The sequence below is a fragment of the Myotis myotis genome, unplaced genomic scaffold, assembly GCF_014108235.1.
Source record: "Myotis myotis isolate mMyoMyo1 unplaced genomic scaffold, mMyoMyo1.p scaffold_m19_p_10, whole genome shotgun sequence".
Classification (NCBI taxonomy): Eukaryota; Metazoa; Chordata; class Mammalia; order Chiroptera; family Vespertilionidae; genus Myotis; species Myotis myotis.
In genome coordinates this window covers 54665011-54678140 of record NW_023416314.1, presented here as the reverse complement: position 1 = coordinate 54678140, position 13130 = coordinate 54665011, and the positions used below count along the sequence as shown (strand labels likewise).

At 50.5% G+C, this 13130-nt stretch overlaps 1 non-coding gene across 1 annotated transcript; it reads left to right on the top strand.

Moving 5' to 3' along the window:
* The first annotated feature begins 5957 nt into the window (after window positions 1-5957).
* LOC118665551 lies at window positions 5958-6065 on the top strand. Its single transcript, XR_004970660.1, has one exon. It is a non-coding gene; the product is annotated as a small nucleolar RNA SNORA68 (small nucleolar RNA).
* Window positions 6066-13130: the final 7065 nt, after the last annotated feature.

Below are 13130 nucleotides of genomic sequence, written 5' to 3'. Positions count from 1 at the left end.
GAGAAAACGGAGATTCGGAGACAAAGACATAGAAGCATGGAGCAGACTGGTGAATGTCGGGGGTCAGAAGAGATCAACCAAAGAACTTGTATGCAGATATGCATAACCTATGGTCACAGACAGCAGTGTGGTGTAGGCCTGGGGAGGGGTGATGGGTGCAGGGTGGGGGGGGACCAATGGGGAGAGATGGAGGACATCTGTAATACTTTCCACAATAAAGATAAATTTTAAAAAATAATAAAATGTTTTCTATTTTACTTTATCCAAATAAAAGAGAGAGAGAGAGAGACATGAAGTTGCTGGGCCAGTCACACAGTTCAGAAGTGTCACATAAGAATTTGGACCAAGATCTGAAATGAACTTCAAAACCTACGTTCTCAACCACTCCCCTGCACTGCCTCTAGGGCTCCTCTCTGCTGCAGGATAAGGTCAAAGTTTCCTCCTATGGGACTCCAGGCCTCACAGAGTCAGCCTCATCTAGTCCACCACCCCCACCTCCAGCTACTTCAGATGTTGCACCTGTGCCCCTGCAGTGCCGAGATCTGTGCCATGCTCCTTCCCAGTCCCCTGGGCATCACCCAGGACACCCTGGATCTCCATGCCTCTGCAGAAGCTGAGCATCCCCCTTCCTCTGCCCACCTCTTGGAGAGCTTCCCGCCCCTGCCAGACAGGGACCCCTGCTCTTCCCTGCTCCCATGGTTCCCTGTCCTCACCTCCTCTTGTGCTCTCCTGCAAGGCACCGAGTTCCTAGGAGGCAGGGACCAGGGATCCTGCTGTTCACTTGGGCATTCTCAGCCCTTAGCACAGAGCCTGGCACAGAGTAGGTCTTCAACAAGTGCTCACCAAAGGCATTCAACCAGAGATTACCATGCACTGCAGCCGGCACTGTGACTAGAACAGGTTTCTGAATTCAAGAGCTTCCAATATAGTGGGGGAGACAAACAAGAAACAAATAAGCAGCTAAGTGAACAAGATGATACCAGAGGATGGAAAATGCTCCGAAGGAACTCAGCACAGAGATGCAAGGGGAGTGAGTCCCTGGAATGATCATCAAGCAGGGCCCATAAGATGGTGCCATGTGAATAGAGACCCAAAGGATGAGAAGATGCCCAGGGAGGGGGAACAGCAAGTGCAAACGTCCTGAGGTGGGAACAGGTTTGGTGTTTCTGAGGACCAAAGGCGCCCAGCAGAGATGGACGGTAGTGAGGCAGAGCACATGTGGCGGAGAGGGTTTCAGTGTGAGCTCTGCCGCTAGGACAAGTATTGAAAGGCCGGGAGAACCTGGTTACAACCGGCTCCCACTTTCAGCCTGCCCTGCAGTCAGCTGCCACAGGGAGGAGAACTCCCAGAAAGACCCCAGGGCCTGCATAGGAGGAGTCAGCTGACAACCTTCACAGGAGCCGGAGCTCTGTTTGTATCAATGGTTCTCAACCCTGAGGAAGGGGGAGGTGCAGTTGCCCCCCAGGCAACACTGACAATGCCCGGAAACGGTTTTGGTTGTCTCAGCTTGGGTGGCTGGCGAACAGGGATGCTGCTTAACATCCTACAAAGCATAGGACAGCCGCCCATGACAAAGCTTTATGTGGCCCAAAATGTTCATACTGCCGTGGTTAAGAGGCCCTGGTCTGCACGTACAGTCCTGCTGAAATGCTGACAGCAACTGACTGGGGTCTGCTCCATGACTGGGCCGTAGGCCAAGGGCCAGCTTTGCACCATCACTCAAACCCACTGCAACCCACTCTCCCCCCTCAACTTCCTGCTCAGGAAACTTTCTCCCGACAACAGAGAGGGCCAAGTAGACTTCGACAGCTCCTCCCTGGTCAAGGGAAGCCGTTCAGCACCATTCCCTGTAGACAACGGCCCTTGACGTGCAAAAATGTGGTCCAAGAGAGCACTGGACGTTGAGGCCACAAGATTGAATATGAGTTACCTCTACACCCAACATCGGTTTCCTCCCCATGAACCTGTCTAGAAGCCACTCCATTTCCATGAGATCATGGGAGCCCCTGAGACCAGTTACTTCGCGCATTCATGTGGGGCAACACCCTGACGTTCCACTGTCCTATGGGAAGGGGTTGCCTGTAGGCTCTGGCTACGATGCTAAGTTTAGTTCAAGAATTACAGTCAGTCCCAGCAGTCAGGCAGGGGGCTTGCAGGGGGCTTGCTGGAATCCAGAGCTCTTGCTTTAGACACCCTGCTGCATGATTGTGAGTTGTCTGCCTTCTTCTCAGTCTCAGTTGTTTCATCTGTGAAATGGGAATGATAATACTTACCTTGAATGGTTATTATGATGATTAAAAATGATATGTCACCTAGGAGATGCTCAAAGTGCTGCAGCTAGTATAGTTATTATAATACTGGAAACAGAAGAGGGCACCAAGATCACCCTGCCCAACTTCTTCATTTTTAAAAAATATTCGTTATTGGTTTCAGATATGAAGGGAGAGGAAGAGAGAGATAGAAACATCAATGATGAGAGAGAATCATTGATCGGCTGCCTCCTGCACACCCTACACTGGGGATAGAGCCTGCAACCCATGTATGTGTCCCAACGGAATAGAACCATGACCTCCTGGTCCAAAAGTCAGTTGCTCAACCACTCAGCCACTCCAGCAGGCCAACTACTTAATTTTATAGATGTAGAAAAAGAAGAGGCTGGCTTGTTTTCTCAGTATTGAGGGGGGTAGAGAAGACATTACATGCATATATTACTGACAACGAAACTGGGGTCAAGTTTGAATCCAGATAAGCCCAAAGATTCAGCCCTCTGGACAACACCCAGGTAGACAAAGCCACTGGGATGCTGTGTGTTGCAACGCTGGCCAGCTACCTCTGAGCTCGGCATCTTCGGGCTGAGCCCCACAGGGAGGCATCACTGGGCACCTGCCTGCGTAGAAGACCTTTGGCGGCCTGACGTTGCACTTGGCTGGAACTGGACCATGAGTCCCTGCTTGACACTCTGCTGCAGTTCAGTCCTCACACTCCCCACCTACACACTGGACACTCCCAAACTCACTGCATCCCATTGATTCCAAGACACGTATTTTAATATCTCCGAAGTTGGCATGTGTCCTAGCTTCACTAGCAATGCTTTATCTTAGCGGTGCATGAAAGAACAGAGGTCTCACTGTCAATGGCATCCTAGGTTTGATGAAATGTGGTCCATACTTACTGCGAACACCCCTGGGATTCCAGATTCCCACATCATAACGGTTTTTCAATATCTCCCCTTGGACAGGGAGTAAATGTCTCAAACATAAATAATAAAATTAAATTCCTGACCTCCTAGTCTTCCCCTCTCAGCAATTGGCAATCCCATCCCTCTGGTTGTTCAGGTCAAAATCTGGGAGTCACCCTTGACTCCTCCCTCTCTGTCTAGGTCTACATCCAATCTATCAACGCATCTTGCTGATCCACTTTAAAATAAATCCTGAATTCGATCACCTCCCACCCACCCATGACCACCAACAGACCTCATCATCCTGTCTCTGACCTGGACTATTGTGATCACCTCCTAACTGGTCCCCTTGCTGCTCCACCCACCTACAGCCTCCGCCCAGTGCAGCACCCTGAGGGGGCGGGGGGGGGGGGGGTCTGTGGTTAAGACGGTTCCTCCTGATCCCTCCCAGCTCCCACAGTCACTGCCTGCCTCATTACTCTGTTTCATGTTTTAAATAACTTACAATTCTTTCCTTCCATATTTGCTGTCTGTTTTCTCCACCGGAATGCCAGTCCCATGAAGGCAAGAATTTTGTTTGGTGCCTACTCCCTACCCTCCAGCACAGTGCCTGGCATGTGGTAGGTGCTTCAAAAATACCTGTTGAAGCAGTCATTTCCCACCCGGTGATACTTTCGAGGGAACGTTGAAGTCAATAAACCTGGGTTCAGATTCTCAATCTACCTGTTCGTGGCTGTGTGACTTGGGAGGTTCATTTCAACTCGGAGACTATCTCATCTGCATAATGGGAGTAAAAACACCCACCTTGCTGGGTTGTTGTGAGGATTAAATTCATTCACGTGCATAAAGCCCCTGCCCAGTGGCTAACACTTAGCAGGAACTCCGCTGTCATTTAATACTATTGTCCAGCCTCTGATTTGGACACATTTCAGTGGGAGGAGAGCTCAGAGCAGAAGCGCAGAGGTGTGCGGGCAGTGGGGCAGGCAGACTTGGATCGGGGTCCTTGCCATGTCAGACATCAGCAGTGTGATATGGGACCAGCAGCTAACCCTCTGAGCTTCAGCATTCTCATGTGAAGAGGAGATAATGACCACATCTATTTCACAGACTGTTAGGAACATCTCTGGTACACACACAGCACACGGTAAATTCTAAGCAAATATTAACTCGCATTATTGCCATCTGACCTGGCTTCTCCCCTAAAGGCAGAGCTCACTCCCTACCTCCCACTGCTCTGAGCTCCGCCCGCCTGCCGTCCTGCTGGTACACATGTGGGAGGAGCTCGCCACGGCTTTTCTGTCACTACAGTGACCTGAGAAACGACAACACAGCGCGCAGCGGCAGTCCCCACACCTACCTCCTTGTGGAATGACTGGACCGCTAACGCAGGGCTCCCATCCTGCCCTCAACCTCCCCGGCCACTGTCCATGTGACCTGGCGAGGGACCGTGACCCTCCTGCTGCCACCAGCGTGCTTTGCTGTGTCCGCTGATTTCCATTAGGGAAGAGCTATGAGGAGCCTCCAGTTTTCCATTCTGAATATTCCACTTGACCTGCCAGCAACCCCCATGCTCTCCGTGAAGGAGGTAAAGGCTAGAGAGCCAATGTTTTTCCTTCTCTAAAGAAGCACTGTTGTTCCACACCAAGTTATCTTCCTGGCATGGAGCTCCATTCATTCAGAAGTCAGGACACTCACTCGTAGCAGGTGCCTCTGGTGTGCTCACGGGATCACTGAGTGATTTAGAGAGGTTCTGTGCAGTGTGAGAGGCCCAGACAATGAGTGTCCACTCCCCGCCCCCACCTCAGGATCGCACCCCACCCCACTGCCCTGGGGAACCCCCTGGACCTCTGTGTGGGAGCTCTGATTATGAACAAGGCAGACGAGGTTCCTGACCTGAAAGAGAGAGGGGGGGGGGGGGGAGAGAGAGAGAGAGAGAGAGAGAGAGAGAGAGAGAGAGAGAGAGAGAGACTGCTGCATGGAGAAAAAAAAAACTCTCCCTCCAGCAGTGGGTAAGGAAGCATGAACCTCAGGGACCTGGGATTCCATAGGAATAGGGGCCACAGGGGGCAAATTGGAACAAAAAAGAGTTTCTGCTGCCCTGGCCAGTGTGGCTCAGTTGGTTGGGTATGGTCATACACTGAAAAGTTGTAGGTTCGATTCCCAGTCAGGGCACATGCCCAGTTATGGGTTCAATCCCTGGCAGGGGATGTGCAGGAGGCAGCTGACATATGTTTCTCTCTCGCATCAATGTTTTTCTCTCCCTCTTCCTCTCCCTTCCTCTCTCTCTAAAAATTAATTTTAAAAAAGTTTTTAAAGAAGAGTTTCTGCTGCCTTATTTGCAAGGTTTGTGGATATAGCAATATAACAATGGCCTTTTGCAGATGTAGGCTCCCTCTAAAATGACAGCTGGCCCAGGGGAGTGATGGGGCCTCAGCAGAAAGAAAGCTTCGGGCTTTCTAAGGGGCTGCCAAGCCGGGGTGCCATCAGGATCAAGTGCGATCAGTCAGGCGGAGGAGCTGCAGGAGAGGCCCAGCGACACTGAGGTCGCTGAGAACCTGTGAGAGCTGCCGTGGCGTCAGCAGGTAGCCCCATCCCAGGAGTACGGGGCTGGCTGTTAGAAAGAACTTTCTTTTTTACAGTCCCCTTCTCCTTGCCCAGTCTTACAGCTTACAGCCAGTAAACAGAGTGAAGGAAGAAGAGAGAAAGACGGAAGAAACCGATCCTACCCACTCCCTGAGACAAGCCTGGCCTCGAAGCCAGCCTTGGAAGGGGAAGTGAGATCTCTCTCAAAACCAAGTGCAGAAACAGGTGCTAACAGCAAGTGGATCTTGTCGCCTTTGGGGGCTGTCACTGTGCCCCTCAAAGTGAATTGGAAGGTTCTACACTCTTGGAGAAAAAAACCAAGTGCAGAGTTTGGGTTAATACACAGGACGGGACACTCTACCTACAGAACTGAGAGCTCTGTGACATAAGGTATTACTAAGAGTAAACAGAAAAGTCACGGGGCCTCTTTGAGTTCTTACTTGGGTGCAGGGAAAAATTTCAGTGAGAGACAAGAATGAAATTCTGTTCACCCAAAGGTTGCGCTTGATTGAAATACCCAGGAACCAGGAGGAGCGTCCCCCTGGCCGGGTAGAGGCAGCGGAAGCCGTGTCCAGTGTCCACAGCAGCAGTGGCAGCGGTGCCGGTGGCTGTGGAGAGGTTGCCCGTGGGAGGCAGCCCTACAAGCTGCGGGGTTGGAGCAGCAGCGGCACGCTTGGCAGATTGGCAGGCACCTGGCCCGGTCCCTGCTGCCCTCTAGCTTCCCTCCTGCCTGCCCATCCCTGAGCCGTGGCCTCAGCCTTCTCGGCAGTCCCAGCACCACCTCCAATCCTGTCAATAACTTTGTTTCCTTACGCAGCAGGAGTGCTTTCTCTTTCTTGTCATCAGGAACCCTGATCAATATGCCCTTCTCCCCCTGGTCCTTTAAACCAGTCGGCGAAGCCAGCCCAGGTCCTCCCCCCGCATCCCAGGCTGCTCTCGGCTTGCTTCCAGCTGCAGGAGCCAGATTCCCTCGTCAACCAGCGGAACATTTGGCCAGGGGACTCTGGCCGGGATCCCATCTCTGGTCCGTCCAGTCTTGGTGACCGTGTTGCACGACAATTTGAGAAAGAGCATCTGAAGTCCTACCTGGGTTCTCCCATGTGCTGGCTACAGGACCGAGAGAGAATGACTTTTCCTCATCTGCAAAATGGGTACAACAATCCCCTCAAGGTATTGGCAAGATTAGAAGGGATTGTTGCATTTGAAGCACAGAGCACATTACCTGGCCATCAAAATACTTAATGAATGTTGTTAGCTGGTAACAATAATACTGGTGGTGGTAGTACTGGGAGTGGTGTGGTAATAGAAGGCAGTAGTGATGGTAGTACTGGTAGTGCTGTGGTAATAGCACAGCAGTAGTGGTGGTAGTACTGGGAGTGGTGTGGTAATAGAAGGCAGTAGTGATGGTAGTACTGGCAGTGCTGTGGTAATAGCACAGCAGTAGTGGTGGTAGTACTGGCAGTGGTGTGGTAATAGCACAGTTAGTAGTAGTGGTAATACTGGCAGTGGTGTGGTAATAGTAAGCAGTAGTGGTGGTAGTACTGGGAGTAGTATGGTAATAGAAGGCAGTAGTGGTGGTAGTACTGGGAGTGGTGTGGTAATAGTAGGCAGTGGTGGTGGTAGTACTGGCAGTGGTGTGGTAATAGTAGGCAGTAGTGTTTGTAGTACTGGGAGCGGTGTGGTAATAGTAGGCAGTCATGGTGGTAGTACTGGCAGTGGTGTGGTAATAGTAGGCAGTGGTGGTGGTAGTACTGGCAGTGGTGGTGGTAGTACTGGGAGCGGTGTGGTAATAGTAGGCAGTGGTGGTGGTAGTACTGGCAGTGGTGTGGTAATAGTAGGCAGTGGTGGTGGTAGTACTGGCAGTGGTGTGGTAATAGTAGGCAGTAGTTGTAGAGACAGAAACTTATCTCTGGATTCTCATATGAGAGGGGAATACACTTCTGTTTTGTTTAAACCACTGGTTTTCAGGTCTTTTTGTTACACAAAATAACACAGGCTTATTCTGAGCCCTAGTAGAGCATGCTAAACGAACATTCTGAATTTTAAAAATTAAAAAAAAGTTACATTTATACTAAGGTTAGAATTATGTGTAAAATATATGCTCATGCAAATACTGGAAGAGGAAATCATTATGCTAAGGGGACGGGATTATAGGATAAGTACTTTTTCTCATTGAAATGTCCTTTTGCTATTTTCATATTTCCATAAACTGTCTTTCAAGAGGACAATAAAACAATGTCCTTGAGAGTGGACAAATTCTGAACATGTTTATGTATAATAAGAGGAGAATGTACGCCTGAACCCTCCTTCAGCTGAAGGGCCTGGGACAATTTAGCAAATAAAAGACAAGACAGAAAGGACAGGTCTGCCCGAGTGATACCACGAGAATGGGGCCTGAGAACTGCCCTTCCTTCTGGGCAATGTGTGACAATGCCCACCTACCCCTTGGCTCCCCTGCCAGGACATGGGCAGCATTTCCAGGGGAGGTAGGACCAGCCCATGAGTCATCAAGACCTGGGTGTTAACTCTGACATTCATTCATCTCAGTATCCTCCCTTTTCTCCCTGGTGACTAGCTGCCCATAAGCCTGAAGACTATTGTTTTCTGGACCAAGGTTTCCCCTCACAGCAACTTCACCAGGTCACCAGATAAACACCTGGGGTTACAAACCAATGAGGGAGAAAGGTGAGACCTCCTGAAACAAGGTGATTATCTCCAGAAGGCCTGTCCGCTGGCCAAGGAAATGCAGGTGGGGCAGGCCATTGCAGGGCACCACGTGAATTTCTCCAGCCAGCATTTCACTGGGAACAAGGCCCTTCTCCCCGTCCTTCCCACAGCCCCCATCCAAGAGAAGTGCCCACGTCGCAAAGGTCCTACCATGGGGACTTCTCAACCTCTGCTGACATTCTCCTCTGGCGTGGTCCTTGTCACCACCTATCAGAACAAGACGTGTGGTTTTCCCTGTGGTTCTCTGCATGACTAACGCAGACCACAGGCCTCGATCCTCAGCCGCACCCCCTCTCTGTTCCACTCAGGCTGAGTTTGTTGACAGGCGTGAAGGATGCACATCCCATACCACTTACAGGATTTCTGCTGGAGTGGTTTGGGGTTGGCACATGGCAAAGCCTGAATGTTTCTGATGATCTGAAATATGATGTAGGGAAGAGGTTTCGGCTTGGTCACCTGCTTGCTGTGTGTCCTCAGGCAAATCCGTGCACTTCTCTGGGCCCCAGATTTGCCATCTGTCAATGGTACGATTGGACAAGAGAATCCTTTCTAGCTCTGCTGGGCTCTAGCTCTGTGAAGTCCACTCTGGTTTAAGGTGCTTCATTCTGGCTTGAATTTGTGACCTAGATGGCCATTTGAATGCCAATTCGATATTTATTTTATGGAGAAATTAACATATCATTCACAGGGTTATAACCCATGAGCCAATTCAAACCAGGGATTACCAGGAAGGGGAAAAAATGCTCTCTACAAACTCACTTAAATAGAATTGAGTTTATACAAACACTGGTCTTACACAATTCTAAATACTAAATGCTAAGTGTCTGTTAGCTAAGGCTGAGGGGCTTGGTCATCCCAATTTTAAATAATTGTAGGAAGTCCAGAAACTCCTAAGGAATGAATAGGAAAAGGACAATGTCTCCCAGAGAATTCCCTAGAGCTTATGTGGCTTAAGAAAATGTGGGAGTGGTGTGCTGAGGCTTCCCAATACGAAATTCAGATCTTAAAAATAAACAACATCTCAGCATTAGAATGGAAGCAGGACCCCTTTCCTAACCTTTCCAACTGCTGGTTCCAAGGACTGGCTCTTCTGCCCCCACCAGTGCCTGCGCTGACGTCAGCTCACCGTCTCCACAGCCCACAGCCCTGGGAGCTTGGACTTGCTAGATCAATGAAAACATCAACCTCGCCAGACGTGTCTGCCCCACTCCAAGCCCGCCATGGAGCCAGGGGTCCAGGCACGCAGCCGGACCATCTGTCATTAGGCGCTGCTGTTAATTGCTGTGCTAATGAACAAGGTTTGAAGGAAGGCACACATGCACATGCAGATTTAGACACAGTTCCTCAGTATCAGGTGCTGTCCCCTAACAGCCTGCATAGTCTGCAGGACATAAAGGTGGCCGAGTCACATCGTGGGCACAGACAGCACATAACCCTGTGGGCAGATGCTTCAAACAGCAAGTGTTGAGACTTTTCAGCCAACGCTCATTCATCCATCCATCCATCTATCCCCTCAACAACCAATGGCTTTATGGTGGACACTGTGTCAAATGCCAGGGCTCCAGAGATGACAGGGATGTACTCCCTGCCCCCAGGGGACCACAGCCTAGCAGGGGAGAAGGACAGCTGGACATACATTGTGATAAGTGCTAAGAGAGAGGTCAGCCTAGGGACTGGGAGAACCCAGGGAAGGGGTTATCTAACAAGTCTGGAAAGATTTCCTGGAGGTGGAGAGAATGTCTGAGCCAAATTTTTAAAAAGGAGCAGAGGTTACCTAGGGAAAGAATGGAGGAGGGCATTGCAGACAGGACGAGGAGGTAAGAAAGACAGCAGACATCAGAGGAAGCACCGGGGGTTGGGTGTGTGATGAGGAGTGAAGGTGAAGACACTAGGGGAACAAGGTGAGTATGCTGGAGAGGGAGACGGGGGACAGATGGTGAGGAGCCCCGAAGAGCTATCACCCTGCAAACCTTGATGGAGCTCTTGTACTGTGCAAGGGATGGGACTAGGTCAATGTGGGCCCTGCCTTCAAGGACTGTGACAAGCAAGGGACACAAGTGATGGCACATATTGGCTTGGAAGGAGAAATGCCAACAGTCTAGATTAGTCAGAGAAGGTCTTGATGCAGAGGAAGCCAGAGCTGGGCCAATTTCAGGCAGAGCTTGGGCAGATGAGTCAGTGTTAGGGGACAGATGCTTTGAGTATGTAGATTCATCAAACCAATGAGGCCATCCCATCCTCCCATTTTCTAGGTAAGGAAACTGAGACCCAGGGAGCTTAAATAGTTTGGCAGCTGGGAAGAGGTACAGCCAGGAGTCCGACCCCTAATATGCCCGTCTTCAGAGCCTGTGCCTTATGCATTATCCATGCTGCTTCCCAAAGCCTTCCTGGTAGAGGGAACGGCATGAGCAAGGATGGTGGGGAGACGTGTGGAAGGCACTTAGGAGCCAGTCAGGAGGAGAGAGTGTGTGGAGGAGACTGAGGCCTGGGTATGTGGGTGATGGCCTCAGAGCCCAACAGTCCATGGACAAGTGGCTCACCCTCTCTTGTCCTCCCTGGAAACTTCTTGTGGTTGTTATTAGAACTCAGTGGGATAACGCAAGGAGAGGGCTTAGGACAGTGGTTCTCAACCTTGGCTGCACATTAGAATCACCTGGGAATCTTTTTAAAATCGTGATTTCTGGGCCTCATCCTCCGGAAATTCTGTTTCTTTGTTACTAATGTTGTGGCCCCACCCCATAACAAAGAAACAGAATTTCTGGAGGATGAGGCCCAGAAATCAGGATTTTAAAAAGATTCCCAGGTGATTCTATGTTGGAGACCAGGTGTAAGCTGACATGGTCCTTGCACCTGAAGGGGCTAGCAAGGCTGGGACCCTTACCCACACAGTTTTCCCAGACTTGTTTGGATGGCCGTTATCAGTAGAATGAGAGCAACCTTTGTAGAATGAGAACAGCCTTTCATGGCTTATCAAGAAGTCTGTAACTATTTACTGAGATTTGCTGTACCGAGAATTTGTCCTTCTGCTCTGTCCCTCCCTTAGAGATTAAGAGGAACAAAGAATACATTCCTCTTGACAGACCTCCTATTCAGTGTCTTGTGTATAAAAAGCATTGTGTGGTTAATAAACTTGCTGCAGTTCCTCGATTGATCTGCAGTCCTCCCGATCCCGCTCTCCTGTCTTTCTTTTCTCAATTCCCACCTCCCTACTTCAGCCCGGTTCAACCTGTCAGGCTGGCCCTGACAATTCTAATGTGCAGCCAAGGTTGAGAACCACTGGCTTAGGACATGGCCTCACATTTATGAATCCTCAAACTCAGGTGATGATTATGTTAATCACGGTGATCATTATTCCCAATAATGATAGTAACTCTCAGTAAGAACCCAGAGACAGGTTGGAGCCAGTAGGTGGAGAACTTTGAACACCAGTATAGGCCCGTGGTCCTGATCTTGTCAACATTGGAGAACCGCAGGGAAAGCTTTCAAGCACAGACATGAAATGGCAGCTTAGAGCATTTTCCCCTCTCGTACAGAATAACACAGCAACTCCCTCCTCAGCGTGCCACGGTTCTTCCTTCACAGTAACCCTGCTCCATGATGAAGAAAGGCCCTTTCAAGGCCTGCAAATGCTGGCCACGTGCCAACCGGGGTGTCAGAGTGACTGTCTGGAGCTGGACACAGAGCACAAAGACCTGAGCAGGGTCTCGTGGGTCCTGCTGGGGCCAGGAGGGCTCTGATCCCACCCACTGGTGAGGAAGAGAAGGAGGAGTCATGGCTGCTGTCCCCTTACTGTGGGCTCTGGGCTCTGGGAGCCTCCTGAAGGTGTGAGGCAATATCCTCTCAGCTATTTATCACCAAATCAGAAGCCTCTGGAGGCCACACTGCTGTAACCATAGAAACGAGCACTCTTATTCCGAGGCTTGAGGGGGGTTTCCCTCCTCCAGCGATGGGTGATGGGCTGGAGGTGACTGAGGGAGGAAGGCCTTTGTGCCCGCCCACTGTGGCTTCCTGTCCAGGCTGCCCCCACCCTCTTGCTGGTCTGCAGAAGGGGACTGGCATCTCCCTGGGACAGGCACACCCTCGAGCTCTTCTCCCTCATGACCTCTCTGTGAAGCAGACCTTATCACCACTTTAAAAACAGGTAAGTGCGGCCCAAAGCGGGGAAATGACTTGTCCAAGCCACACAGCCAGCAGGAGGCTGTGCTGGATCTGAACCCTTATCCGTCTGAATTCCAAACCCTGCCACATTCTGCCTCTCAGAGCAGGGGGCAGGAGAGATAATAGCTGGCTACAGCTCTTTGGAAAAGAGACCTAATAATAGTGTCCACAGATACTGTACCTAAGTGCTTAGCAGTAAAGGACGGCTCCCAAGAATGGGTCGTCAGGGAGGGAGAAGATTCTCACAACCTGCCAGCACACAATTCCATTCTTGGCTTATCTTGCATGTTAGTGGGGTTATTTGAGGAGCCCCCAATCCTGTCTGCAGGATTATCCAGCTGACCCCTGGCCCAAGCCAGGCAGAGGAACAGTGCTGGGTCGTATCTTCCTGAGTGACCTTGCGTGGGTTGCATATCTTCCCTGATTTCTGCATCCTCATCTGGAAAGTGGATCATTGGAGGACCTACCTGCATGGTGGTTGTAA